The 25521-nt window shown below is 52.0% G+C and overlaps 1 protein-coding gene across 1 annotated transcript in view; it reads right to left on the bottom strand.

The window, feature by feature from the left end:
- LOC135405287 (zinc finger protein 665-like) overlaps nucleotides 1-25521 on the bottom strand; it is a 137056-nt gene that overhangs the window by 101964 nt on the left and 9571 nt on the right. The gene's annotated exons all lie outside the window — the stretch shown is intronic.

Raw genomic sequence — 25521 nt, 5'->3', positions numbered from 1 at the left:
CCGTCTCGTTGAGCTACGAGGGGCAGAAAGGACCCCATGGCTTTGCAAATTCCTTCTCAGAGAGGAGCCTGGGGGTGGCTGGATCCAATCTCAGACTCAGGTTTTGGTTTAGACTGAAGGAATTATAGAGATGTGATTCGATCACTTTGTCCTGCAGGTTTTAGTGATGGCAAATCAGAAATATTTCTATAAAAACAATAATTTATTATGACAAATGAACAAAAAATTGATCAGACAAGTGAACAGATGAAAATCCTTAAACAGAATTATTTACTACACAGTATAAAAGCCAAAAACCCCTAGCAGTATAGTGTAAGATAGGACAGTGCAGTCTATCAAAGTAATTCTATTAAAGCAATTGGATCAAAGCCAGGAAAATAAAACAATCCTGAAGCAGAGATTGAGGTAACTCACCCCACAACCACAGGGGGTAGTTCTCTCTCTTTCACTTAACCCCTGGGCAGTGACCACAAAGAACTGTCCCTGCTTCATGGCAGAAGCTCCACACACTTCAAGGAAGTCTGTGGAATTATCTGACACATGACAGTTGGACGGGGCTTTTATAGTTATTAAGGGTGACATACTTGCAGGCCAGGGAGCAGCTTATCTGTCAAATCCTGCTTTGGAAAGCAGGATGTGTGTTTGAAGTTTCATGAAGCATTTTGGGTTTAGCATAATTCAACATTAAAAACAGCACCTTGACACCAGCAGTAACTCACTACAGAGACCTTGCATTGTTTGCATTCTCTGACCATTTTTTAGGTATTATCCGAGCAGAGCATCCTGCCAGAAATGGCCCCTTGATTCCATGAGGTTGCAAAAACTCTGAGGGTTCCTTTGGTTCCATGAGGCCCTGCAGTGTCACAATGGCTCCTTGATTCCAGGATGTTCCAAAACATCCCAGGGTTCCCTTGGCTCCAAGAGGCTCCCCAGTGTCCCACCGGCCCCTGGATTCCAGGAGGCCCTGCAGTGTCCCAATGGCCACTCGGTTCCAGGAGCCACAGCGGCTGCCGCCGGCGTCTGTGCCCGGAGCCGCCGCTCCCACGGGGCTGCCGCACTCACCGCCGGGGTTGCCGCTCGCGCAGCCGCCGCTCTGCCCCGGCTGCACCGGGGCCCGGCACCGCCTCGGGCCTGCGCTGCCGCCTCAGCGGCCACAGGGACACAGGGATGGGGGACCTTTGCTCTGACACTGAGGGGGCCTGGCTTTGTTCTGCTTGGGTCTGGGCTTTAGGAAAGTTGCTGTTCCTTTTCATGCTCCACTGGAACAGCTCCTGAATTCCAAAGGTTTCCTAATCCAGGGGGAGGGGTTTCTATGGCATCGGAGGTGCCGCCCCTCGGGACACATTGTCAATAAACCATCCAGGTGACTGGGATGTGTTGGCCTGTGATCAGTCAGTGCTTTGGGGAATGCTCTATTCTGGTTGAATGTTGCCCTATAACCTTTTGCCAAGCTCCCTTATTTTCTGAAGTTTGGCAGTAAAAGTGTGGTTTTTGACCTCCTGAGAAAATGTGTGCAGTGTCTTCTCCCTTGCAATCTCTCTGAAGGTATTAAAAGACCTGAAGGCCCTTTTAAAATATTTGGAGGGTGGAAATTTTTGGTGCATTTTATATTTTCAGAGTAAAACCCCTCTGCTGAGCTCGTAGCTCAAACCTGGTGTCTTCCAGTCACCATTCCTGGAAGTGTTCGAAAAACATTGAGCTGTGGCACTTGGGGACACGGTTTAGTGGTGAAGATGCCCGTGTTGGGTTAATGGTTGGACTCCATGATCTCAGAGGTCTTTTCCAACATTAACAATTCTATGATTCTGTGGTAACTCAACCACTTCCCTGGACATTCTGTTCCAATGCTGGATAACCCTTAGTCATCCCTGTGATGCTGCAGCCAAGGAACAGACCAGTGATTTTCACAGAGTTCCTGGATCACAAGATGTCCAAAGCCAAGGACATTTGCATCAGCACCTTTTCCTTCCTGCAGTTCAGAGTCACCTGAAGCCTCCAGGCCCTCCACGGTGGCAGAGACACCCCAGACAGCAAAGCCCTGTCCTGCCAGGCTGCCCAGCCCAGCCCTGTGTCTCTCTGGCCCTGGGGACTGCAGGGTTTGCTCTCCTTGGGGCACCTCCGTCCCTCTGCCATTGCCATCTGCCCCCACCCCAGCAGGCTCTGGAGCAAAGCACGGCTGAGGTCCAGCCCAGCTCTGCTCTGACAGAAAGAACCTGCAGTCAGGGACAGGAAGAGGACAAAGTCTTGTTTAACCAGCCTAAGGAATAATGGGCTCAATGACCTCCTGTATTCCTGGGCACTTGAATGGCCCTGTGGATCAGGTTTGGTAGCAGGGAGGGGGCTGCAGGTTTCCCTCAGGGAAGAGGAGATCAAGAGTTGACTCTGTGTCAGAGAGAGCCAGTTTCAGGTGGCTCCAAAATGGACCAGCCAGTGCCCAAAGCTGAGCCAAAAAGCAATTCCAGAGGCACCTGTGTGATAACCCTTTGGAGAAAGGATAAAATCCAGGGTGCTGGGACCCAGAGAGGAGTGAGAGAAATGGGGGAGAAACAACCCTGCAGGCACCAAAGGGAGTGGAGAAGGAGGAGTGAGAGAGAGCCTTGGTGGGCACCTGGCAGCCAAAAGCCAACCCCCCAGCCCTGAGAGCCACAGCTCAGCCCAGCACAAAAGCTCCTTTAGGTCTGGAGGTTCTTTGCAGCAGCTTTTTAGCAGAGCTGCCAGATGGGCCATCAAAGGGGATGCTCAGCTGAGTCTGAAACCTTTGTGATCTTTGTCAGCCTTGGCTCTGTAGGAATGAACTACAGAATCCTAAATAGTTTGTGTAAGATGGGACCCTTTTTGGTCATCTAATCCAATGAACAGGGACACGTTCAACTAGATCAGGGTTCTCACAACCCTTTCTAACCTGGCCTTGAATGTTTCCAGGGTGGGGCTTCTATGACCTCTCTGGGTGACTCATGCCAGTGTTTCACAACCCTCAGTGTAAAAAATTTCTTCCTCATATCTAGTTCCAATCTGCTCTTTTTCAGTTGAAAACCATTATCACTTGTCTTATTACAACTAAGTCTGTCCCCATCCTTCTCATAGGTATGATCTCAGGAGCTCCTGACAAGCCTTGACCAAACCAGCTGAGCAATGAAGAGCCCCTGGACTGGACCAAGTGCTGCTGGATGATCAATTTGGGAACAATTCGGAGTGGAACAGCTGGGGAACACAGGATAATCAGTCATCCACCGAAAGCCTTGGAACATTCACTTCCTGAATTGTGGCCCAAATGGAATAGTTTGGATACAATTCCCAAATATTTTGGGAACTCCAGTCATTCCTGACACCAGGATGGAAATTCAGCAGATAACTAAAGCCTTGGGAGCCCACAACCAGCGGGGCTGAGGGAGGCCCTGGCAGCTCCCCAGCACCTCCCTCTCAGTGGGACACCTCTGGCAGCCTCTCCCAGCTCGGGAACCCTCCAGTTTGTGACACTCCAAAGACCTGCGCTGGTGCCCAGGACAATTCTGATCCCCCTCAACAAACACTCCTCCAGCTGGGACCCTTGTCTGCTGGCAAACACAAAGGGATTTAGGGGAGTGTTTCCCTGACAACAAGGAGAATTTGGGAGAGGGACCTTTCCACACCCAGCTTTTGATGTGTCCACACATCTCTGCCTGGGTGTGGGTGTGAATTGACTGTGGTGTGAAGGTTGTTCTTGTGAATCTATAATTCAGCCACTGTTAAAATTGTAGCAAATGCTATTGAATTACTTGATAACTGTTGAACTGGTCAATAATTAAATGTTACTAATCTCTTTTGCCCCCTTATCTTTGGATCCAAATCCTTTGCACCCTGATCATCTTGCATTCCAAGGCCCTGTGTAAATCATTCCCTTTCAACAAAAAATATATATTTTTCATGATGTCCACTTTAAAATCTTCCTGCTTAGCTAAACTACAAAACAACTCCAATTAGTTGTTGATGTCTTGAAGACTTGAAGACAATTAAAGGAATGAAAATAATTTGTTTTTCAGTGTTTTAATGGGTCCCACAGTGTGTTTGGAGTTGCATCAGCTGTCAGTCCAAGATGGGCCATGTCAGAACTGGTGAGGTTGGGGGGTGAGGAGCAAGGTTGATCATTCAGGGTCAGTGTGGATCTCCTGAGGAGACACTCAGCATCAAGATCACCTGGAGAACACCTCTATCACCTCTCCTCTGAACTACAAAATATCCATAATTGAATTAAAAAAAAAAAGTACAAATTTTGAAGACTTGTTTTGAAATTGCCTTGAAGACAATTAAAGGAAGACAAAGAGATCCTGAGGGATTTCTGGAATTTAATGAGCCCCACGGTGTGTTTGCAGCCCAGCCCATGATCCTGAGGTACTGAGAGAAGACTGAAGCAGCTGCTGAAGAAGTCAGAAGCCAAACTCCAAGTGCCTTGAAGCATTGCTGGGCCCCACTGAGGGCAGGCACTGCCAAAGCCTCCCCAGGGACTCCTTGGAGCAGCTCCTTGGAGGCCAGGAGTGCAGGCAGACAAAGGCTCTGGGCAGGCCCCTGCAATGCTGAGCAAAGCCTGCCTTGGTTTTGTGGAGCACAAAGGCCAAGGCCTGAGCCCCAGGCCCTGGCCCAGCAGATCCTGTCCCTCCCGGCTGGCTCAGGGCTGTTTGGGGGGCACTGGGATGGGAGGGGGAGGAACAACAAAGGCCAAAACTGGGCAACCCCTGCCAGGCTCCTGAGGGAGGGGCGAGGCAGAAACCAAGGGCAGAACCTGCCAGGAAAGTGGCTTGTGGTGGCCTGAGTGGCAGAGGCAGCTGCCAGAGGCAAGGGGACAAAGGCCTGGGTGCCTTTGGGCCTTGCAGCCCTGCCAGAGCCCTTGGCCATCTCTCCTGCAGGCTGTCCTGCCCTGGCCCTGCTGCTGCTCTGGCCTTGCAGGCTGCACACACCCCTCCTGCTTTCCCACCCCCTCCCAGCAGCATTTCTAGACCCTCCCTGATGTCTCTGCACCAGCTCTGGCTGTTCCCTGGAACACGAAGCCATGGGCTGATCCTAACTCCCTCTGGGTGACCTCTTGCAGCAGAAGAGTTCCCGTTGAGTGACATTTCTTTTTCCTCACCTTCAGTCTGAACCTTCAGTGCTGCTCTTTGTGGTGATTTCATTCTATTTCCAATATGGAAAAAAGCTGCATCCTGTCAAATCTCCTCTAGACCCTCTCCAGTTCTTCCTCATTCCTCCAGAATGGGGAACCTCACAGACAGACAGACCAGTCCAGATGTGGTGACCCCAGTACTGAGTCCATGGAGGTGACAACTCCCTAAGGCAGCCCCATGTGCAGCTGGCCTTAAATCAAGGGGTCATTCTGATCTTTGTAACATCACGGAATCAAGTGGCACCGTGACACTGCAGGGCCTCATGGAACCAAAGGAATGCAGGGACACTGTGAAATCTCATGGAACCAAGGGACCATTGTGACATGCGGGGTCTCTTTGGAACAAAAGGAATCCTGGGACATCTCAGAACCTCATGGAACCAAGGGGCCACTGTGCCTCCCCAGAACTCCATGGAATCAAGCAGAGCCGCTGCCTCCCCCCCACCGCCGCACGGACCGGAGTCGCCGGCTCTGCCCCGCTTGGACACCTCTGGAGTCAGCGTGTTCTTGGGCAGCACAACTGATCTCAGACCAGAGAGTTTCCCACATTTTGCTTTGCCCCCTCTTTCCCATGGTTTTGTTTTTTGTTCTTTGTTCATTCAGGGGGAAAAGGAAGAAGGGACATATGTTGATCCCTGTTTGTATCTCTTTACAAAAGGGAGTTGGGGCAGATGGGTAGAGAGGAGGCAATTTCTCTCTCTGCTGTTGCTTTGAACTGTTCTGTTGGTATTGCTGGTTTTGCTGCTATATTTCTTGTCAGTAAACTCTTATTGTTTTCACTTATACCTCCTTATATTTTGTCTCCCTGTACTGGTGGGGAATAAAAGGGGAGTGAGTTCATTTTATTGGAGTTCCCACCCCAATATGTATCTTTAAACCAGCACAGGTTGCTCCCTGAAATTTGGCATCATTCACAAAATGAAAATACGTTTTGTCCCATTGTACAGAGAGATAATAAAGATGTTCTCCCATGGTGTTCAAGGGCTGGTCACTGAGGGATTTCATCAGGAAGTTGCTGCCAAGAGGACTTTGTACCATAGATTTTATTGGACACTCTTCATTCAGCCAACTTCCCACCCACCACATCTTCCACTTCTTCAGTCCAGCTCTCACCAGTCTGGCCATAAGGAGACCACAGAAGACCATGTCAAGGGCCTTGATGAATTCTGGGCACACAACATCCTCTTCTATTCCCTCCCACAGGGATTCTGCAATCCCTGCCTTGTCCTTCCAGTGCCTGGGAATGGCTGCAGCAAGACTTGCCCTATCCCCTTTCCTGCTGAGCCTGAGCAGTCTGGAACTCTGCCAACCCTCCTTGCTGCCCTGTTTGCAGACTGGTTCCATGTCTGCCTTTGCCAAGGCCCCAGGAAGCTCTGGGCTGGCTCTGGCCTTTCCAAGGGTTTGGGAGAGGTCTCCCAGTGACACTGCCCAGCCTTCTCAATATCCCTGACACCAAAACCGTTTCCATATCCCACACTTCCAGAGGAGTGCCCAGGACACAACACAGGTTGTCCTGGTGGTTCTGGAGAATGACAAGGGATTTCTTCCTGGAGACCAACCCCTCCAATTGGATTTGAGTGCAGCTGAAAGTTTTCCTCAGCATTTTGCCCAGTGCCTCCCTGCCCTGAAGGTTTCTGGCCATTAGGCTGTGGATGAGGGGGTTGGGCAGGTGCCTGAGGAGGGGGTAGAACAAGGGCTGTGTCCAACTGTGCCAGGAGGGCTGTGCTGGGCAAGGATGAGGAGGCTGCAGAAAACAGTGGCACTGGGGAGGGGAGAGGAGCAGCTGGAGAGACCTTGTGTCTGCCCACGCTGGGCAGGAGCTGCCCCAGGATGGCAGCTCTGAAGCACTCACAGGATGTCCCTGTGAACAGGAGGGGAAGATTGGATCTGAAAATGAAACCTGGAAAGCAGAGAGCAGGAGTGTCATGGAGTCACTGCAGGAGAGTTCCAGCCCTGGAGCAAGGACACAGAAGAAGTGACCCAGTACATGCAGTGGCCTCAGAAGATCCCACAGCATCCTGGAGATGCTGGAAGGGAGCCCAGCTCTGCTTCACAAGTTCCCAGGGCCTGTCCCTGCCTGTGCTCCAAGGGCTTCCAGCCCACAGGACTGTGCTCAGAGAGCACTCAGGCCTTACAGCGAGAAAGGGGCTCAGGAGGACAGTGTGGAAGGGGCAAGAGAGCAGCTCTGGAAAGAGCAAGCACTGCTGCTCCCTGGCAGTGCTGCTGGGCTGGGATTATTGTCCCCTTCCCGTTTGCAAATACACCCTGTCCTGCAGTGTGCTGTCCTTTAGGAACATCTGAGAAGAAGGGTCTTGGACAAAGAAGGCACTGCAGGGTCCTTTATTTTGTTTAAATACTCAGAGAGCACAATTCATCATTTTTACATCTTTGGGTCAAATTCAGTGGGTAGACACTAATTTAGAAGGCAGATGCATAATAATATTTCATGGCACAGAAAGTTATTGTAAGAACAATCCGATGACCTCCATGAAAAACCTGAGCAGGAAGGCTGGGCCATTAACGAATCTCATTGTGAATGCTACGCACGAGAAACCTGGCACTTTATTGCTCCTGAAAAGTATCCAGTCGTCATTTTTCTCAGGGCATCCTTGAGTTCCTGATTCCTGAGGCTGTAGATGAAGGGGTTCAGTGTTGGAGGCACCACTGAGTACAGAACTGATAGTGCCAGATCCAGGGATGGGGAGGAGATGGAGAAGGGTTTCAGGTAGGCAAATGCTGCGGTGCTGATAACAATAGAGAGCACGGCCAGGTGAGGGAGGCATGTGGAAAAGGCTTTGTGCTGTCCCTGCTGAGAGGGGATCCACAGCACAGCCCTGAAGATCTGCACATAGGAGAAAACAATGAAAACAAAACAACCAAACATTAAACAGGCAATAACCACAATGAGCCCAAGTTCTCTGAGGTAGCCTGAGTGTGAGCAGGAGAGTTTGAGGATTTGTGGGATTTCACAGAAGAACTGGCCCAGGACATTGCCCTGGCACAGGGGCAGGGAAAATGTATTGGCTGTGTGCAACAGAGAATTGAGAAAGCCAGTGGCCCAGGCAGCTGCTGCCATGTGGGCACAAGCTCTGCTGCCCAGGAGGGTCCCGTAGTGCAGGGGTTTGCAGATGGCAACGTAGCGGTCGTAGCACATGATGGTGAGGAGGGAAAACTCTGTTCCAATGAAGAAGACAAGCAGAAAGGCCTGTGCAGCACATCCTGTGTAGGAGATGGTTGTGGTGTCCCAGAGGGAATTGTGCATGGCTTTGGGGACAGTGGTGCAGATGCAGCCCAGGTCTGTGAGGGAGAGGTTGAGCAGGAAGAAGCCCATGGGGGTGTGCAGGTGGTGGTCACAGGCTACAGCGCTGAGGATGAGGCCGTTGGCCAGGAGGGCAGCCAGGGAGATGGCCAGGAAGAGCCAGAAGTGCAGGAGCTGCAGGTCTCACCTGTCTGCAAATGCCAGGAGGAGGAACTGGGCCATGGAGCTGCTGCTGTTGGCCATTTACTCCTTCCCCAGGGTATTTTGATCTGTTGAGGAGGAAAAATCACTGCTGAGTTAGACCAGGCTTCTGCATCCAAACATTACACATCTCACAGCCACCCCACTTTCAGGCGCTCTCTCCTCTCTCAGACCTCCCTGTAGCTTCTTCCCCTGAGCTCTGCCTTTTGCTGGCTGAGGGGACCATTGGGAGCAGGAACTCTGTGATGGGCTCCCAAGGACTCCTTACTCTGCTGGGAGAGAAAACTTGGAATGCAGGGTGATCTCAAATCAAATGTACTCGTGATACATCAAAGAGCTTCTCAGCTTTGCTGTTTGCAATTTGCCCAAATGAAGGACTGAGCTGAGGGAATTCTTTGTGTTTGCTCACCCAGTTGCACCTGCCACACTTAGGAGTGATTGTGGAGGTTTGAAATCCCTGACATTTCTATTGCACTGCAGGTCAAGTCTTGTGGTTTCTGAGGGGCACAGGGACGGTCCCTCAGTGCAGAGAGAAGAGCTGCTCTGCCCATCAGTCCTGGGCTCAGCTGCCCTGTGCTGGCAGCTTGGAGCTGGAGGAGCATCACACTCAACTGTTCCCCTCCAAAGAAACTGCACAGAGATCCAGGAGTCCATGTCCAAAGAACAGATATACACACTCCTCACCTTTTCATCTCTCCCCTCCCAAAGTGAGACACAAAATGCTCCTTGCAGCTGCCCAGAGCATTTGCATGGATTTAGCACTGAGGAGTTTTCTCCATGGGGCTCCTGTGCAGCACAGAGATCCTATGGCAGAGCTGTGCCCTTCTGGAGGGCACCTGCAGCCCTGCAGGACACCCAGGCAAACAGCTGAAGACCCTGAAGGTGCCTGGAGGGCACTTGGGCACTTGGCTCCCACAGACACATCCCCACAGCAGCACCCAAAGGGTTTGTGTCTGGACAGGAATCTGCCCCCCCCAAACCCCACACTGGCTCAGGAAAGCCACTGGTGAGAACAAGGAGAGCCCAGGCAGCAGGGGATGGCAGGGAAATGCCACAGTGCTGCTGCCAAGGGAGGAGGGACACAGAGAGACAGCTAGAAATCAGGGCCTTGTCCTTGCCTGGGCTCTGGCTGCTGCAGGGCAATGCACAGCCCAGCCCCCGTGGGCCTGAGGGCACAGGCTCTGCTTAGGCTGGGAAAGGAGCCCAGGCAGGAGCTGCTCAGGGAAGGGGTCTGTGCCACAGGGACAGCAGGGAGGGGCCCCCATCCCCCTGCCCAGCCCTTGTGGCAGCAGCTGCCTCTCCCTGCCTGCCTGTCTCTGGGTGAGGAGCTGTTCCTGCCAGCAGCCCCTGCCTGTGCCCAGCTCAGCTCCCTGCCAGTGCTGCCAGAGCCATCCCCAGCCCAGTGCCCAGGGGCAGCTCTGCCTGGGCAGGGGCTGCAGAGCAGATCCCAGACAGCCTGTGGTGGCTGGGAAGGGGGAGGTGTTCTGGGGGGATGTGCTTCCTGAGAAGGGCCCCTGGAAATGGAGGAGGTGGAGCTGAAGCTGTGAGGAGCCCTGAGCCTGCAGCTGAAGGGCCCTGCCCTGCCCAGCCCTGCCCTGCCCTGAGGGGTCACTCCTTCCACCCACCCCTTCTCCCCCAGCCCCGTGGCAGCTCCTTGGCCAGGCTGAGAGCTGACCCTGGCAGGCAGCAGAGTCCCTGCCCCAGCACACAGAGCCCTGGGGGCAGGACCCTGCTCTGCACCACAGCCCTGGGCACCCCTGGCTGCACCCCCACCTTCCCACCCCACAGCCAGCCCTGGCACAGGGAACCTTCTGGCCCTGGGCCCCTGATGGGGCAGCAGCAAGTCCTGCTCTGCAGCAGCTTCTCCTGCTGCACCCAGCAAATCCAGCAGAGCCATCCTGACAGCTCCTGCCACTGCTGCCATTTGGCAGCTGGCAGAGGCACTTGCAGGAACTCACCTGCACTGCTCTGCAGCCACAGCCTGACCCTGGCAAAGGGCTGGCAAGGTTCCTGCCCTGAGCAGCTCTGCCCTGTCCTCCCAGCCCAGGATCCCTTGAACCTCCTGCTCCCTTCTCCTCTCTGCCCTTGCTGCCTGCAGCTCCTGCCCTGCTCTGCCATATGGCCACTTCCTCTGCACTGCAGCAACTGGGAGAGTCCTGCTGAAAGATCCTAGAAGCTGTGGGATGTGCCAGCTTTAGGAGAAGCCTCCAGGAAGGCAAGTTGAACTTTTCTACAGCCAGAGAATTCTTCCTTCAAATGCTGGGAAGGTTTCTCCTGTAGTGAGAGCTCAGTCACCTCCCAGCCCAGGCTGCCTGTCATCTCTCTGCCTTCTCTCCTGTGCCCTGGGTGCTGCAGGCAGTGCCCTCAGCCCTGCTGGGCTGTGCAGAGGAGCTGCTCACCAGCAGAGCTGTCTCTTTGAAGCTCTTCTTGCTTGCCAGGAGCTCCCTGTGTGCCAGGAGCCTGGCCCAGCTCAGCAGCAGAGCAACAGCCTCAGGCAGCCCTTGCTCTGCCCCTCTGGGCTCCCTCCAGCTGTCCCTGGGGCTCCAGGGGAACCCGCTGGCACACAGCTGAAGGAAATAATGATGTGCCTTCTCTCAGCTGGGCACAGACACTTCTTTCAGCACTGTCATTTCTCCAAACAGACACAGAGTTAAGTCCAAGAGTCCCCTTTTCATGTCCCATCATTAGACAGGAAACCCAGACAGAGCCCAGGAGGGATCTCCTTCACCTGCACTGAGGGAAGGGACTCAACTGAGTCAACAGAAGTGTCTCCTTGTGGGTCTGCAGCCCTGGGGCCAGAAGGACACTCAGCTCCCTCCACAACCTCCATGGGCTGGGATTCCTCCTGCCCCACTTCAGTGGGCACAAAACAGGCCCCTGCAGGTGACTTCTTGTCCCAGCTCCTCCGGGAATGAATGAAGACCAAAGCCAGGAGTGACCTGCTGGGACACAAAGCCCTGGTTCCTTCTGAGGGGCCAGAGGTGACCGAGATTCCTGCTGGGAACTGCAAGCTCCAATGGAGCAGTTCCTAGAGCCAGGGCAGCAGCTGTGGGATCTTCTTGGAGGCTGCTGGGACATTGCTTTGGCCAACTTCAGTGGCAGAAGGGGCCCACATGTAGGACAGGGGAACCTGTCACTGTTCCTTCTGTCCAGGGCAGCCCCTAGAGGTGCTCAGGTGACCAAATGGAGTCAGGTGGCACAGGGAGAGAGGTCTCTCTCCTGTTCTTTATCAGGGTATTTTCTACATGTCCTCAGAGCACAATGGCAGTTGTCTCCTGGACATCCCTTCACTGCTGAACCTAATTGAGGGCAGCTGAGCCTGGATTGAACAACCAAAGAGGGGCCTGTAGTGCCAGGGGAGGTGCCAGGGCTCTGCAGCACAAGTGCAGCAGCTGCCCTGAACAGCACAGGGCCTGTGCAGGGACCCCGTCCCCATTCCCAGCAGTTGTGGGACAGGCACCACCCAGGGCTTCTCAGACACATTGGGGGCCTTTGGGGCAGGGAGTGAATCCCAGCCCTGCAGGGACACAAAGGCTGTCCCTTCTCTGCCCAGCCAAGGCCGGGCCAGGCACGAGTCCAAAGCACATCAGCCCAGGCTGTCCACACTTGTTTCCTCCCTCTGCTGGCTCTTCTCTCCCCCAGCATTTCAGCAGCATGTGCTGATCTCCTCAGGGATCAGGCCTGGGATTTTCCCCCTGGGCCTGAGTCCCAGCACGTCCCCCCCCAAGGCCATTGTCAGCAAAGCCTCTGCACAGCCCAGCTCTCGGGGCTTTCAGAGCAGCTTTCCCCACTGCAAGTCTGTTCTTACCCCGGTGCCCCCGCTGAGGGGCTGCAGCCAGACAGGCCCCAATGCCCTGCGTGTGGGGCACAGGCAGGAGGAGCTGCAGCCCCAAGTCTCTCTTCATTCCACTTGCAGGCAATAACAGCCCAGGCCTGCTGAGACAGTTCCCAGGTTGCAGGGCTGTGATGGGTTGGGAGAGAAGGCCAAGGAGATACAGGAGAGAAAGAGCAGGAGAGAGGTGTCCTCAGCAGGAAGGAGCTTCTTGACCTGTGGAGCTGCTCTAGGGGATGAACAACTTGGGTGAACTTTTGTGGGTGAGGGTCAGAGGAGAGAGTGGTTTGGGTGACCTTGTGGAGTGAGACAAAGAGCCCATTCCAGTTGTCTTTGATAACCCTGGAATTTTCTGGAAAGGCACCACAACAGGATGGAAAGAGTCCCAGAGGTTTGTGCAGAGTCTTGGTGAAGATACCCCTTGGGACACAGGCCTTTAGAGCACAGCTGCCAGGCTGGTGGAAGACAGGGAGGCTCATCTGCATCTGCTTCTGTCCAAGAGGAACCTAGAGTTTACCATAGTAACTGACTGTAGCTATGGGAATGTATGCTGGTTGCCATGGTAACCGACCATAGCACTGGGAATGTATGATGTTTGCCATGGTAACTGACTGTAACAACAGGAATGTATTCCGTTTGCCATGGTAACCGACCATAGGAATGTGACTTTATGATGGTTGCCATAGTAACTGAGCATAGCAATGTGAATCTGTGATGATGCCATGGTAACAAACTGTTACAATGGAAATATGTGATGTTTGCCATGGTGACTGTAGCAACAGGAATGATTGATGCTTGCTGTGGTAAATGACCGTAGCAATGGAAATGTGTCATGGTTACCATGGTAAACTGACTGTAGCAACTGGAAGTATGATGTTTGCCATGGCAACTGACTGTAGCAACAGGAATGTATGTTGGTTGCCACAGTAACTGACCATAGAAATGACAATGTATTGTGGTTGCCATAGTAACGGACTGTACCAGTGGGAAGTATGTTGTTTGCCATGGTAACTGACTGTAGCAATGGGAATGTATGATATTTTCCATGGGAACTGACCGTAGCAATGAGAATGTATGTTAGTTGCCATGGTAAACAATCATAGCAACGTGACTGTATGATGGTTTCCATGGTAACTGACCATAGCAATGCTAATGTATGATGGTTGCCATGGTAACCTACTGTAACAATGGGAATGTATGGTGGTTCTTATGGTAACTGACCGTGGGAATGAGAATGTGTGCTGGTTGCCATAGTAACTGACTGCAGCAGTGGGAAGTATGATGATTGCCATGATAACTGACTGTAGCAATGGGAATGTATGATGGTTGTCATGGTAACTGACGATAGCAACGTGGCTGTATGATGGTTGCCATGGCAACTGATTGTAGCAGTGGACCGTATGTTGGTTGCCATGGTAATCAACCACAGCAACGGGGGGGGTGTGATGGTAGCCATGGTAACCGACCATAGCAAAGGGACTGTATGACGATTGCCATGGTAACAGACTACAGCCATGGGAATGTGTGATGGGTACCATGGTAACCGACAATAGCACTGGGAATGTATGGTGGTTGCCATGGTACCCGACGGTAACAGTTGGAATGTATGGTGTTTGCCATGGTAACTGACCATAGAAATAGGAATGTATGATGATTGCCTTGGTAACTGACTGTAGCAATGGGAATGTATGATGGTTGCCATGGTAACCGACTGTAGGAATGGGACTGTATTATGGTTGCCATGGTAACTGACTGTACCTGTGGGAAGTATGATGGTTGCCATGGTAACATGGCAATGAGAATGTATGCTGTTTTCCATGGTAACTGCCCACAACAATGGAAATGTCTGATGGTTGCCATGGTAACCAACCATAGCAATGGGAATGTATGTTGGTTGCCATGGTAACTGCCCATTAAAATGGAAATGTCTGATGGTTGTCATGGTAACTGACTGTAACAATGGAAATGTATGCTGGTTGCCATGGTAACCGACCATAGCAATGGGAATGTATGCTGGTTGCCATGGTAACCGACCATAGCAATGGGAATGTATGCTGGTTGCCATGGTAACCGACCATAGCAATGGGAATGTATGATGGTTGCCATGGTAACCGACCATAGCAATGGGAATGTGTGATGGTTGCCATGGTAAGGACCGTGGCAATTGTAATGTATGCCAGTTGCCATGGTAACTGACTGTAGCAGTGGGAAGTATGTCTGTTGCCATGGTAACTGACTGTGGTAACAGGAATGTATGATGGTTGCCATGGTAACTGACCATAGCAACGGGAATGTGTGATGGTTGCCATGGTAGCTGTGTGTAGCAGTGGGAATGTGTGATGTTTGTCATGGTAACTGACCATAGAAATGGGAATGTGTGACGGTTGCCATGGTAACTGATTGTACCAGTGTGAAGTATGATGGTTGGCTGTAGTAACTGACTGTAGAAAAGGGAATGTATGATGGTTAGCATGGTAACTGACTGTACCAATGGCAATATATGATGGTTGCCGTGGTAACTGACCATAGCAATGAGAATGCATGCTGGTTGTCATGGCAACTGTGATTTCCTTAGACTATGAGCACGATATTTTCATCTGCAAAAACATTAGTGAGTGTCCAGAAATCTCTCAAGATGGGCTTTAAATGTCTCAAGCACATGAGCACTAGAGAGGGGCTAAGGAGCTGTGGCCTCAATGGTGTGGAGACTGAGGACAGCACAGGACAGCCCTGAGAGGGCTTGAAGGGAGGATATAGAGATGGTAGATCCTTTTGTCAGAGCAGAAAGGAGCATGAGAAAGAAAGAATTAATGCCAAATGCAGCTGGGGAGGTCCTGAGTGGACATGAGGAAAAAGGAATTTCACTCCATGGAAAACACTGGGGTGCAACACGTCACCCAGAAAGAGTCTGGATGAGCCCAAGGCTTTGTGTGTGCAGGAAGAGCCAGGGAGGACGCAGAGATGTCAGTGCAGGAAGGTGCCAGCCAGGTGGGGCAGCCAGGGGGATGAGGACAGCCTGCAGGGAAAGGGGCAGGGCATGGACACCGTAGGACAGCCTGGGCTGGAGAGGAGACAGGGAGGGGGAGAAGCTGAAAGGCCCTGACACAGCCACCTTCTGCAGGCCTTTGGCCATGGCTGCTGTCTGTGCCCCTGATGCCAGCAGGACGGGAGTGCCCCTTGCAGCCCTGGGGCCTCATGGCCTCCTTGTACCTGCTCAGCAACCTGGCAGGTGCCACCCCATGGTTCTGCCCTTGGCATTGCACATCCCACATCCCAGTGCCCCAGGAAGAGCCCTGAGGAATGAGGCAGAGACAGGATCTGCCTTCCCAGGGGCTGGGGGTCAGGGTTTGGTCCTCTGGATTAAGGAAACAAGTCAAAGTTTATTCAGCATCAGTCACCTTTCCCTTGCTTGTCCATCCTTGTCATCACTGTCTGCAGTTTTCTGCTCTAACTGGAACCCAGGGAGAAGTTCTCAGTTGTGTCCCTCAGTGAGACTCATTAGCACTACAAGAAACTTTAGTGTTTCCATCTCATTTTGACTTCTTGAAAAGTTTGAACTTCCTCTCAGGAACTGAGTCTCACATAAACAACACCAAACCCCCTTGAGGGTCATGAAATGCCTCAGGGCTGTTGCTGTGCTGCTGAGCTGGGCCGGGCTCCTGGCACACAGGGAGCTCCTGGCAAGCAAGAAGAGCTTCAAAGAGACAGCTCTGCTGGTGAGCAGCTCCTCTGCACAGCCCAGCAGGGCTGAGGGCACTGCCAGGCCAGCTCAGGGACACCAGCAGGGCACAGACAGAGCTTCAAGGGGCTCAGCACTGGCAGGATGGCTGAGAGCTCCCTGCAGGAGGAATCTTGGCAGGGCTGCACAGGGTGAGTCTGTGGCTGCAGGGCAGTGCAGGGGCAGCTCCTGGAGGCATCTCCTAAAGCTGGCCCAGCCCCACTGATGGGATGGGTGAGCAGGGGCTGTTTTGGGGCACTTTGGAAGAGCTGTGAAGCCGGGGGTGCAGCCAGGGGTGCCCAGGGCTGTGGGGCAGAGCAGGGTCCTGCAGCCCAGGGTGCTGTGCTGGGCAGGGACTCTGCTGCCTGCCAGGGGCAGCTCTCAGCCGGCCCGGGGAGCTGCTGCCAGGGCTGGGGCAGAAGGGCTGTGGGCAAGGAGCAAACCTGGCAGCTGAGGGAGGATCTTTTCCATGTCTCGCTGTTGCAGGGTCAGACCTGCTCACAGCTCCAGACCACTACACCATATTGAATGGAGAATTTTTTGCAAAGCTCACAAAAGACAGGGGCTACAGGAAAGGAATTAGTTCTGAGGTGTCTTTCCTCTCAGAAATGAATATTTCAGGCAGTGTCAGAAATGAGCACAGGATCCTGGGCAGTGCTGAGCCTTCCCTTGGGGGTGGGCACTCTCCTGTCCCAGCCCTTGGCTTCTCTGCAGGAGGGCTCCTGTCCTCCTCTGTCCAGCACAGCTGCACCTCTAGGCTGGCACAGGGGACACTTCACAGAGCTGCCCTTGGAAACAACATTGTCCTGCTCTCATCACTGCACACGTATTTGTGGATGTGATTTTTAATATTTATTTGTGTGAAATCAAAGTGAATGCAGCACAAGGGAAAGAGCAGGGCAGATGGGAAACAGGTTGAAGGACTCCGCAGCTCTCCTGGATCTGCTTTAAACCACAGAGAGCTGAGCCCTTTTGTCTCTTGTCTTTTCTAAAGATTCTTCACATTTTTAGCAATAAAAATGAGAATTTTTACTCCTAAAAAGAACAGTCTGCAGATTTAATGGTGGAACATATCTAACAGAAGAATTATTCTAAGGACAATAGAAACCTCTGTTCTGCAGTCCACAGTCTTGTGATTAGGGGGGGTCAGAAATGGAGCTTTTCCATTAAAGGTGAGTTACATCTGACATCCCTTGTGATCATCAGAGCTGTCACAAACCAGCTCCATGTCACCACTGCAGCAGAGCAAAGCTGAGCCCTTGGCAGCACATGGCCAGAATTCTTGCTGCTCACACCACTCTGAGCCAGCATAAGGGAAATACAAATGGTTTCGGGGGATTACTATGAAAGATGGAGTATCTCTGCTGAGAGGGGTATCTCCTAATTGTTCCCTGTCTTTTCCTTTTCTGAACAGACCCTGTCCTAAGAAAAAGCAAGTGTCCAACAGCAGCTCCCTCACCCACTTCCTCCTCCTGGCATTTGCAGACAGGCGGGAGCTGCAGCTCCTGCACTTCTGGCTCTTCCTGGCCATCTCCCTGGCTGCCCTCCTGGCCAACGGCCTCATCCTCAGCGCCATAGCCTGTGACCACCACCTGCACACCCCCAGGTACTTCTTCCTGCTCAACCTCTCCCTCACAGACCTGGGCTGCATCTGCACCACTGTTCCCAAAGCCATGCACAATTCCCTCTGGAACACCACAACCATCTCCTACATGGGATGTGCTGCACAGCTCTTTTTCTTTGCCTTTTTCATCTCAGCAGAGTATTTCCTCCTCACCATCATGTGCTACGACCGCTACGTTGCCATCTGCAAACCCCTGCATACGGGACCCTCCTGGGCAGCAGAGCTTGTGCCCACATGGCAGCAGCTGCCTGGGCCACTGCCTTTCTCAATGCTCTGCTGCACACAGCCAGCACATTTTCCCTGCCCCTGTGCCAGGGCAATGCCCTGGGCCAGTTCTTCTGTGAAATCCCACACATCCTCAAGCTCTCCTGCTCACACTCAGGCTACCTCAGGGAAATTGGGCTCATTGGGGTTACTGCCGGTTTAGTGTTTGGTTGTTTCGTTTTCATTGTGTTCTCCTATGTGCAGATCTTCAGGGCTGTGCTGAGGATCCCCTCTCAGCAGGGACGGCACAAAGCCTTTTCCACGTGCCTCCCTCACCTGACCGTAGTCTCCTTGTTTGTCAGCACTGGCATATTTTCCAACCTGAAGCCCCCCTCCATCTCCTCCCCATCCCTTGATGTGGCCCTGTCAGTTCTGTACTCGGTGGTGCCTCAAGCACTGAACCCCTTCATCTTCAGCCTGAGGAACCAGGAGCTCAAGGATGCCCTGAGAAAAATGATAACTGGGTGTTTTTCAGAAGCAACAAACTCTCCTTCTTCTGCATGTGTTGTACCTCATTAAAGGTCAATCCTTTTATGTACTTCATTAAAGGCCCAACATATCTGAGACGGTTTGAACGATAACGGACAATCCAGTTTGTGGGTACAAAGCTGAATACTTTATTTGACATAACTTTAGCTATATATAGGGTTTTGGGAAAGCAGGGCAATCATTCCATTGATGGCTGGGGTTAAAGGTCTAGGAAGATATTTTTCTTTAAACAGATAAACAGATATTTCTTTCCATTTTGGGTATATAAAAGCTGTACATTACCTTGAAAAAAGGGCCTTCTTGCTACAGAATTTTCACTTGTAGTATTAGAAGTAAAGCTGCACTTAAATCACAAACACAATGCAGATGGGGGCAAACAGAGTTATAAAACGGATTTACCTCTGCAGTCTAGGTCAACTTAATTAAAAGATACTGTAAGAATATCAGACAGTAAATATAAACAGGCTTCCCTGTGTTTAAATCTCAAGGTTTCTGGCTAACTTCTTATTTCTGCTGTATCATTAAGAATTCCTACCACAACACATATCTTCTCTATTTTTTGCTCCTGGTACGGGGTGTTATTTTTGTGAGAATTTGTTACACTAAAAAATCTTTATATATAAATATGCATAAAAAATATATATAAAAGCATTTTCAATTCAGTGTTTGCCTTTCTAGCCTGGCCCACAGGCTGTACAAATTGGGAATTTTACTCACTGTCTGCTTAAACCAAATAAAGAACTTTGCATTGACTTCTTTGCCTGACATCTTTTCTCTCTGACTTCTCTGCAGCTGCAGGGTTGGTGCCTCTGTGCAGAGCTGAGCCAGAAAAGAGTCCCAGCAGAGCAGCAGTGCCAGGGAGCAGCAGCCCTTCTCCTGCGTGGCCTCCTCTCCTTTCCCTTCCACACTGTCCTGCAGAGCCCTGTGTTGTTGGAGGCCTCAGTGCTCTGGCAGTCGGTCCCAGTCCTGCTGCAGGACTGTCCAGGGACTGCAGGCAGGGACAGCCACGGGCACTGCTGGCACAGAGCTGACCTCTGCAGCAGCACTGCCATCCTGCAGGGGCATCTCCTCAGGCCAGGGCCTCAAAGCTTCCATCTGCTTTCCACTTTGCTCTCCAGGATGTGCCCAACACAACGCCCTGCAGAGGAAACCAGCAGTGACCAGCACAAGGGTGGGAGTGCTCAGGGTGGGGGCACCCAGCAGTGCCCTGGCACAGCCAGCGGCGCTCCCAGCACTGGCCTCTCACCCCAGGCCATTGGGCTTGTTCTTCCCTCCAAGGAGGGACAGCAAATGACCAGCTCAGGAGCCCATGTTTGCACTGCATGCACAAGACATGCCCCTGTGTCACGGCTTGGGGCTGGGGGGGTGGAAGGCTTAGACAAAGTTGATGGCAGAAGCCGTCTCGTTGAGCTACGAGGGGCAGAAAGGATCCCCTTGCTTTGCAAATTCCTTCTCAGAGAGGAGCCTGGCTGCGGCTGGATCCAATCTCAGGCTCAGATTTTGGTTTAGTATGAAGGAATTATAGAGGTGTGATTCAATCACTTTGTCCTGCAGGTTTTAGTGATGGCAAATCAGAAATATTTCTAGAAAATGAATTGTTTATTTTGACAAATGAACAGAAAATTTGTCACCCAATTGAACAGACTAAAGACCTTAAAGAGAGTTATTTACTTCGAATTATAAAAGCCAAAAAACTCCTAGCAGTATAGTGTAAGATAGGACACTGGAGTCTATAAAAGTCATTCTATAAAGCAATTGGATCAAAGCCAGCAAAAAGAAACAATCCTGAAGCAGACATTGAGGTAACTCACCCCACATTACAAGGGGTAGTTCTCTCTCTTTCACTTAACCCCTGGGCAGTGACCATGAAGAGCTGTCCCTGCTTCATGGCAGAAGCTTCACACACTTCAGGGAAGTCTGTGGAAGAATCTGCCCCATGACAGTTGGACGGGGCTTTTATAGTTATCAAGGGTTTGACTGCTGAACATATTGGCAGGCCAGGGAGCAGCTTATCTGTCAAATCCTGTTCCAGAAAGCAGGATGTGTGTTTGAAGTTTCATGAAGCACTTTGAGTTTAGCACAATTCAACATTAAAAACAGGACCTTTGCACCAGCAGTAACTCACCACAGAGAGCTTGCATTGTTTGCATTCTCTGATCATTGTTTAGGTATTGTCAGAGCAGAGCATCCTGCCAGAAATGGCTCCTTGATTCCATGAGGTTGCAAAAACTCTGAGACCTCCTTTGGTTCCATGAGGTGCTGCAGTGTCACAATGGCTCGTTGATTTCACGATGTTCCAAAATATCCCAGGGTTCCCTCAGCTCCAAGAGGCTCCCCAGTGTCCCACCGGCCCCTGGATTCCAGGAGGCCCTGCAGTGTCCCAATGGCCACTCGGTTCCAGGAGCCACAGCGGCTGCCGCCGGCGTCTGTGCCCGGAGCCGCCGCTCCCACGGGGCTGCCGCACTCACCGCCGGGGTTGCCGCTCGCGCAGCCGCCGCTCTGCCCCGGCTGCACCGGGACCCGGCACCGCCTCGGGCCTGCGCTGCCGCCTCAGCGGCCACAGGGACACAGGGATGGGGGACCTTTGCTCTGACACTGAGGGGGCCTGGCTTTGTTCTGCTGGGGTCTGGGCTTTAGGAAAATTGCTGTTCATTTTCATGCTCCACTGGAACACCTCCTGAATTCCAAAGGTTTCCTAATCCAGGGGAGGGGTTTCTATGGCATCGGAGGTGCCGCCCCTCGGGACACATTGTCAATAAACCATCCAGCTGATTTGGATGGGTGTAAGAGATGGGGAACACAGGACAATGAGTCATCCCCTGAAAACCTTGGAATATTCCCTGCCTGAAATCAGAACCAAAATGGAACTGTTCAGATGGAATTTCCAAATACTGTGGAAACTCCAGTCATTGCTGACACCAGGATGGACATTCAGCAGATAACTAAAGCCAGTCCCCTTGGGAGCCCACAACCAGAGGTGCTGAGGGAGGCCCTGGCAGCTCCCCAGCACCTCCCTCTCAGTGGGACACCTCTGGCAGCCTCTCCCAGCTCGGGAACCCTCCAGTTTGTGACACTCCAAAGACCCTCCCTGATGCCCATGACAATTCTAATCCCCCTCAACAAACACTCCTCCAGCTGTGACCCTTGTCTGGTGGGAAACACAAAGGGATTTGTGGCAGTTTTTCCCTGACAACAAGGAGAATTTGGGAGAGGGACCTTTCCACACCCAGCTATTGATGTGTCCACACGTCTCTGCCTGGGTGTGGGTGTGAATTGACCATGGTGGGAATGTTGTTCTTGGGAATCTATAATTCAGTCACTGTTAAAATTGTGACAAATGCTATTGAATCACCTGATAACTGTCAAACTGGTCAATAATTAAATGCTAGTAATCTCTTTTGCCCCCTTATATTTGTGTCCAAATCCTTTGCATCCTGACCCTCTTACATTCCAAGGCTCTGTGTAAATCATTCTCTTTCATCAAAAAATATATATTTTTCATGACTTCCACTTTAAAATCTTCTTCCTTAGCTAAACTACAAAACAACTCTAATTAGTTGTTGATGTCTTGAAGACAATTAAAGAAAGAAAAATAATTTGTTTTTCAGTGTTTTAATGGGTCCCACAGTGTGTTTGGAGTTGCATCAGCTGTCAGTCCAAGATGGGCCATGTCAGAACTGGTGAGGTTGGGGAGTGAGGAGCAATATTGATCATCCAGGGTCACTGTGGATCTCCTGAGGAGACACTCAGCATCAAGATCACTTGGAGAACACCTCTATCACCTCTTCTATGAACTTAAATATATCCATCATTGAATTAAAAAAAAAGTACAAACTTCGAAGACTTGTTTTGAAATTGCCTTGAAGACAATTAAAGGAAGACAAAGAGATCCTGAGGGATTTCTGGATTTTAATGAGCCCCACGGTGTGTTTGCAGCCCAGCCCATGATCCTGAGGTACTGAGAGAAGATTGAAGCAGCTGCTGAAAAAGTCAGAAGCCAAAGTCCAAGTGCCTGGAAGCATTGCTGGGCCACACTGAGGGCAGGCACTGACAAAGCCTCCCCAGGGACTCCTTGGAGCAGCTCCTTGGAGGCCAGGAGTGCAGGCAGACAAAGGCTCTGGGCAGGCCCCTGCAATGCTGAGCAAAGCCTGCCTTGGTTTTGTGGAGCACAAAGGCCAAGGCCTGAGCCCCAGGCCCTGGCCCAGCAGATCCTGTCCCTCCCGGCTGGCTCAGGGCTGTTTGGGGGGCACTGGGATGGGAGGGGGAGGAACAACAAAGGCCCAAAACTGGGCAACCCCTGCCAGGCTCCTGAGGGAGGGGCGAGGCAGAAACCAAGGGCAGAACCTGCCAGGCAAGTTGGTTGTGGTGGCCTGAGTGGCAGAGGCAGCTGCCAGAGGCAAGGGGACAAAGGCCTGGGTGCCTTTGGGCCTTGCAGCCCTGCCAGAGCCCTTGGCCATCTCTCCTGCAGGCTGTCCTGCCCTGGCCCTGCTGCTGCTCTGGCCTTGCAGGCTGCACACCCCCCTCCTGCTTTCCCACCCCCTCCCAGCAGCATTTCTAGACCCTCCCTGATGTCTCTGCACCAGCTCTGGCTGTTCCCTGGAACACAAAGCCATGGGCTGATCCTGACTCCCTCTGGGTGACCTCTTGCACCACAAGGGTCCCCATTGAGTGATATTTCTCTTTCCTCACCTTCAGTCTGAACCTTCAATGCTACTCTTTGTGGAGATTTCATTCTATTTCCAATATGAACAAAAGCTCCATCCTGTCAAATCTCCTCTAGACCCTCTCCAGTTCTTCCTCATTCCTCCAGAATGGGGAGCCTCACAGACAGACAGACCAGTCCAGATGTGGTGACCCCAGGGCTGAGTCCAGGGGGGTGACAACTCCCTTGTCTGGGTGCCCACACTCCCCCCAAGGCAGCCCCATGTGCAGTTGGCCTTAAATCAAGGGGCCATTCTGATTCTTTGTAACGTCACAGGATCAAGTGGCACTGTGACACTGCAGGGCCTCATGGAACCAAAGGAATGTAGAGACACTGTGGAATCTCATGGAACCAAGGGACCATTGTGACATGTGGGGTCTCGTTGGAACAAAAGGAACCCTGAGACATCTCAGATCCTCCTGGAACCAAGGGCCCACTGTGCCTCCCCAGAACTCCATGGAATCAAGCAGAGCCGCTGCCTCCCCCCCGCTGCCCTGCTTGGACACCTCTGGAGTCAGCGTGTTCTTGGGCAGCACAACTGATCTCAGACCAGAGAGTTTCCCACATTTTGCTTTGCCCCCTCTCTCCTGTGGTTTAATTTTTGTTCTTTGTTCATTCAGGGTGAAAATGGGGAAGGGAGACACGTGTTGATCCCTGTTTTTATCTGTTTACAAAAGGGAGTTGGGGCGGGGGGGAGAGAGGAGGCAATTTCTCTCTCTGCTGTTGCTTTGAACTGTTCTGTTGGTATTGCTGTTTTTCCTGCTGTATTTCTTATCAGTAAACTCTTATTGTTTTCACTTATACTCCTTGTATTTTGTCTCCCTGTATTGGTAGGGAATAAAAGGGGATTGAGTACATTTTATTGGAGTTCTCGCCCCAGTATGTGCCTTTAAACCAGGGGTTGCTCAAGAACTCCCTGAAATTTGGCATCATCCACAAAGGACTTGAAAATACATTTTGTCCCAATGTACAGAGAGATAATAAAGATGTTCTGTAGTGGTGTTCAAGGGCTGATCACTGAGAGATTTCACCAGGAAGTTGCTGCCAAGAGGACTTTGTACCATGGATTTTATTGGACACTCTTCATTCAGTCAACTTCCCACCCACCACATCTTCAGTCCAGCTCTCACCAGTCTGGCCATTAGGACACCACAGGAGACCATGTCAAGGGCCTTGATGAAGTCTGGGCCCCAAACATCCCCTTCTTTTCCCTCCCACAGGTGTTCTGCAATCCCTGCCTTGTCCTTCCCATGCCTGGCAATGGCTGCAGGAGGACTTGCCCTATCCCCTTCCCTGCTGAGCCTGAGCAGTCTGGAAGTCTCCCAACCCTCCTTGCTGCCCTGTTTGTAGACTGGTTCCATGTCTGCCTTTGCCAAGGCCCCAGGAAGCTCTGGGATGGCTCTGGCCTTTGCAAGTGTTTGGGAGAGGTCTCCCAGTAACATTGCCCAGACACCTCAATATCCCTGACACCAAAACCTTTTCCATAGCCCACACTTCCAGTTTAGTGCCCAGGACACAACACAGGTTGTCCTGGTGGTTCTGGAGAATGACAAGGGATTTCTTCCTAGAGACCAACCCCTCCAATTGGATTTGAGTGCAGCTGAAAGGTTTGCTCAGCATTTTCCCTGGTGCCTCCCTGTCCTGAAGGTTTCTGGCCCTCAGGCTGGAGCTGAGGGGGTTGGGCAGGTGCCTGAGGAGGGGGTAGAACAAGGGCTGTGTCCAACTGTGCCAGGAGGGCTGTGCTGGGCAAGGATGAGGAGGCTGCAGAAAACAGTGGCACTGGGGAGGTGAGAGGAGCAGCTGGAGAGACCTTGTGCCTGCCCACGCTGGGCAGGAGCTGCCCCAGGATGGCAGCTCTGAAGCACTCCCAGGATGTCCCTGGGAACAGGAGGGGAAGACTGGATCTAAAACTGGAACCTGGAAAGCAGAGAGCAGGAGTGTCATGGGGACACTGCAGGAGAGTTCCAGCCCTGGAGCAAGGTCACAGAACAAGTGACCCAGTACATGCCCTGCTCTCAGAAGATCCCACAGCATCCTGGAGATGCTGTAAGGGAGCCCAGCTCTGCTTCACAAGTTCCCAGGGCCTGTCCCTGCCTGTGCTCCAAGGGCTTCCAGCCCCCAGGACTGTGCTCAGAGAGCACTCAGGCCTTACAGCGAGAAAGGGGCTCAGGAGGACAGTGTGGAAGTGGCAAGAGAGCAGCTCTGCAAAGACCAAGCACTGCTGCTCCCTGGCAGTGCTGCTGGGCTGGGATTATTGTCTCCTTCCTGTTTGCAAATACCCCCTGTCCTGCAGTGTGC

Source organism: Pseudopipra pipra, chromosome W, assembly GCF_036250125.1.
Source record: "Pseudopipra pipra isolate bDixPip1 chromosome W, bDixPip1.hap1, whole genome shotgun sequence".
NCBI classification, from domain to species: domain Eukaryota; kingdom Metazoa; phylum Chordata; class Aves; order Passeriformes; family Pipridae; genus Pseudopipra; species Pseudopipra pipra.
Note: the sequence above shows the minus strand (reverse complement) of the source record. Positions and strands in the feature narration are given on the sequence as shown.